We start from the raw sequence: 5024 nt of genomic DNA on the forward strand, positions 1-5024 counted from the left end.
TTAAATAAACCTAGCGTAAAATAAACCTTGGGTTTAATAAACCTAGTGTTAAATAAACCTAGTGTTAAATAAACCTAGTATTAAATTTACCTAGCGTTAAATAAACCTAGTGTTAAATAAACCTAGTGTTAAATATACCTAGCGTTAAATTAATCTAGAGTTAAATAAACCTAGTGGTAAATAAACCTTGTGTTCAATAAACATGGTGTTAAATAAACCTCGTGTTAAGCAAACCTAGGGTTAAGCAAACCTTTCATTACATAAACCAAGTGTTAAATAAACCTTGTGTTCAATAAACACTGCTTTAAATATAAATATAATTCAACTATGACCATAATTAACTATGTACTGTATATGACCTAAAGTGATCCAGTGAGCTTAACCGACCTTATTACATCTATAATTAAGGGCTAAAATCAACATATGACTAATTTAACAGCCAAATTATACAGTACAGTATATCAAATTACTGTTTATCAGTCTATCAATCAATTCTTTGCCGGAGGTGTTAACCAATTAATTGTATTTACACATATCAATTATCTGTAATATCTTTCACATTTACTAATCTTTTATAACATTTTTTTATTTCTTATTTAACTCGTATTTTATATTTCTTATTTAATCTTTCCTACATTTATCAATTAACCATCATTTATAAATATTTTTTTTACCCTAAACTGTAGGTATAGCAACAGGCAGCTGCACGATGATATTCTTAAACGTCAACACTACAGTAACGAGGTTATTGGAAACTGCCCAATCAGGACACTTAAAGGTGGATATCTTAAACAAGTAAAGAAGACAATCTTTTGCACGCACTTTTTACCCATGAACTGGCCTCCATAGCTCAGTGGCTAGAGCACTGGTCTTGTAAACCAGGGGTCGGGAGTTCAATCCTCCCTGGGGGCTTCCAATTCTTATTGGGATCTAATCTATCATGAAACTGGACATATTCGTATGTATTGACTCCTTCGTCAAGGACAGAACCAGACACCGTGATGTAGTCGTGGCCAGAATTAGGCTAGGATAAAGATATATCTGGCAAGTTAGTAACACTGTACACATCCATACCGGAACACTCGGTATGTAAACTTTGTGATAAACCTTTAAACTATTTTAAAGCATACACTATATTACTGAATGTGACACTGTCAAAGACTTCAGGCCACCTGGCTTATTGTATCTTGAACTTTGTAATTATTACAGACCTGAGGCTTGAAGATGGTAGTTACGCGGATTCTAACCAGGATAAAAGACACATCTGGCAAGTTAGTAACGCTGTACCCATCCAAACCGGAACACTCAGTATGTAAACTTTGTGGTAAACCTTTAAAGCATACACTTGAACACTATATTATTGAATGCGACACTGTCAAAGACTTCAGGTCACCTGACTTAATGTATCTTGAACTTTGTAATTACTACAGACCTGAGGCTTGAAGATGGTAGTTATGCAGATTCTGACCAGAATAAAGCCCAGGCATTAAACAACATCTTTTCCCCGGTGTTCAAAAGAGAGGATGCGATTAACCTTCCTGCGTTTGAGGACAGGCGGTTCAACAAAGCACTGACCCACATTGTGTTCACAGAAGAGGGTATTAGAAATAAACTGTCAAAGCTAAAGGTCCATAAGAGTCCCGGCCCTGACATGGTGCATCCTAGAGTGAGAAGAGAGTTGTGCAACGAGCTTGCCGAGCCCCTGAAGATCCTGTTTTGTAAATGACTAGATGAACAAAGGTCCCCAGTGATTGAATAGTGGCTTATGTGAGTCCTATATTAATGAAGGGCGATCGTCACTTCATGAACAACTATAGACCGGTGAGCCTGACCAGCATAATATGTAAAGTACTTGAGAGTATTTATCAGAGATGCCGCGATGGAACATCTACTACGAAACAACCTTGTAAAGGATTGCCAACACGGTTTTATGCCGCGGTGATCTTGCTTAACGCAATTGCTCCAAGAATTGGATATTTGGACCCAAATACTGGAACGGTGAGGTAATATCGACAATATATACCTAGATTTTACCAAGACTTTCGACAGTGTGCCCCAAGAAAGGCTGAAAATCAAACTGGGAGGGTACGGAATTCGGGGAAATGTCCAAGCGTGGATAAAAGACTTTCTACATGACCGCAAGCAGTGTGTGGTGATTAATGGCACGAAATCATCATCCGTACCTGTCACAAGCGGAGTACCACAGGGCAGTGTATTGTTCCCGCTGTTGTTTGTTTGTTTCATAAATGGCATGCCTGACGTTGTACACTCCTCCATACAAATGTTTGCCGGTGACGCCAAGTTATTTCGGGAAATCAAGAACCAAGCGGACTGTGAAGAGCTGCAGAAGGATTTCTGTGAGCTCCAAGATTGGTCGAAGAAATGGCCGCTGAAATGTAATGTCACGAAGTGTAAGAGGATGCACCTGGGGCGTACCAACGGTAACGGTAAGGAGGCGTATCATAATTATGTCCCAACGGGATGAAGAAACTGCACTATTTGAGACTGAATGTAAGAAGGTGTGTATATTGACAATGAGCTGAAGTTCTCGGGCCATTGCGAGAAGAAGGTAAATCAGGCAAGTAAATTATTGGGTCTCATAAGAAGGTCGTTCAGATATCTAGACGGTCCTTCCCTCGTAACGATCTTCAAGAGTGAAGTGCTTCCCCATCTGGAGTACAGTCCCCGAGATATGCTAGGGACTGTCAGTTGGTTGAAAATGTTCAAAGGAGGGCCACCAGACTGGTGCCTGCACTTCGGCACCTCAACTACCCTGAGAGATTGGAGCGCCTGAACTTGCCTAGCTTATACTACAGACGGGCAAGGGGAGACTTAATTGAGGTGTATAAACATCTCAAGGGGCTCAGGGACACTCAGTCGAGTGTCCTTACTTGGAGCTAGCGGACGCTCGCCTCACAAGGGGTCACAGCTCAAGAGTGAAGAAGCTGCAAGTCCAGAAAATTGTGAGGGCAAACTTTTTCGGAGTGAGAGTTGTGAACTCTTGGAACAATCTACCAGAAAGTGTTGTGACGGCACCCAGTGTGAGCTCTTTCAAGACCAGACTTGACCAACACTGGAGCAGGTTCAGGTAGTCAGCCAAAGGTGCACCGATCCCACCCTGGATCTCGTGCTCGCAATTTTACCTGGCAATACTTGGTAAAGTAAGGTTGTATGTAAAGGTGATTGTGATTGGTGGATCAACAGTATTTTCGATTGTATCACTGTCAGGATAAATATTAAACAATACAAAGGTAAAATTATTATAATTATAAACTATTCTTTGTTAATTGAGGTCACGAGAAGTTTCCAAATGGTAGTATATTTGGTTAAATAATGAAGAAATTATATTAACGACTTGGCAACTCAACTACAACGAGGACTGCCACAAGATTCTCAGATCAAATTTTCTTCATTATTTAAACAAATATAAGAAGATTTGGAAAATTCTCATGACCTTAAATAACAATGACTAGTTTATTATTATAATAATTTTACCTTTGTATTGTTTAATATTTATCCTGACAATTATACAGCCGAAAATAGATCCACCAATCACAATCACCTTGACATACAACCTTACTTTACCAAGTATTGCCAGGTAAAATTGCGAGCACGAGATGCAGGGTGGGGTCGGTGCATCTTTGGCTGACTCATGCTCAGTACTTGCTAACAGTGCGTAACAGAGACGTGACCGATCGCCCAAGCGGCTAGCAAGCCGATCATTTGGTGAAGAGGATAAAAGAAAGAGAAAAGTAACTGAGACGTGACTGATCGCACAAGCGGCTAACGAGCCGATCAGTGGTGAAGAGGATAAAAGTAAAGTAAGAAAATGTACATTGAATCGGGGTTGCTTGAGGACATTCTTGCTGTTTATCCCAAATTTGCTAGCCCTCACTGATTAATCTTCAATTATAATATGACGTCCCAGACCATTTTCCGTGACATCACGTACCACCCTCACGAGGTGACGTAACATCGAGCTCGCCAAGACTTCATGCAGGACGAATACACAGATAAGGATATACTTTTTCATACAAAGGGTAGTTGACCTATGGAAAAGTCTAACAGTTCAAGCTATGGAATCGAGAACTGTACTGGGCATCAAAATAGTCAAAGATATGACTATCAAGAACAATGGAAGGGTCCTACACAGGCCACTGGCCTCTTTCCCTTGGCATGAACATATCTAATGTGGGTGGACATTAGGTAAATATGGTAAATAACACCTTATAATAGAAATATAACCTATTATGAAAATATAAATAACTCCTCTTATAGTAGAAATATAACATACATTCCTTTTGTAATGGAAATAAATACATCTTCCTTTTGTGTTTGTTTCCTATGTAGAACACCTCACAATAACTGAACAAATCCACAACACTTCATAACACATATGAGCGTTGCAAAAACATCGCAGCATTAACTTCACATACACAATCATCAACCCCCATTAAAATGAAAAATAACTCCATATAGGTAAAAATTATCTTGTAAGCAGGTTACAAATATCATAGAATTGCCTGTACCGTACAGTGGTCAAAATTCCCTCGACATAGGGCAATATTTGGCATCCCCTTGTGGGTTCATACAATATGAGATTGGATGAACATTTGTTTGTCATTATTAATTTTGGCAGAATAACAATGTAAAGAAAACACAATGAAACAGAAAAGTCTGATATATAATCGAGACGTTAAAATCAAAATGCCCTTTACATGACCCACAGGTAGATGCCGAAAGTGTCCGGGGAATTTATTCCCCAACTATGCATACAAGATCGTCAACAACCATCGATCAAGACAATATATATATACGTGTGTGTGTATACCTTGTTTACCGACCTATACTTATATTTTTTATTTGCCTATTGGACGTGTGCGAAGAAGATAAAGTAAAATTAAGAGGACAGTAAATTGAACCAAATTAGATGTAGCCTAAACATCAATTTACAAAACAACATGTAATGGATTAATCTAATAATTAATTAACTTTTGGTAAAAATACTGAAAATTACATAACCC

The 5024-nt window shown here is 38.8% G+C and overlaps 1 non-coding gene across 1 annotated transcript; it reads left to right on the forward strand.

The window, feature by feature from the left end:
* The first annotated feature begins 839 nt into the window (after nt 1-839).
* Nucleotides 840-912, forward strand: Trnat-ugu. The gene has a single exon. It is a non-coding gene; the product is annotated as a tRNA-Thr (tRNA).
* The last annotated feature ends 4112 nt before the right edge of the window (nt 913-5024 follow it).

The sequence above is a fragment of the Homarus americanus genome, unplaced genomic scaffold (assembly GCF_018991925.1).
Source record: "Homarus americanus isolate GMGI-L3 unplaced genomic scaffold, GMGI_Hamer_2.0 scaffold33468, whole genome shotgun sequence".
Lineage (NCBI taxonomy): Eukaryota > Metazoa > Arthropoda > Malacostraca > Decapoda > Nephropidae > Homarus > Homarus americanus.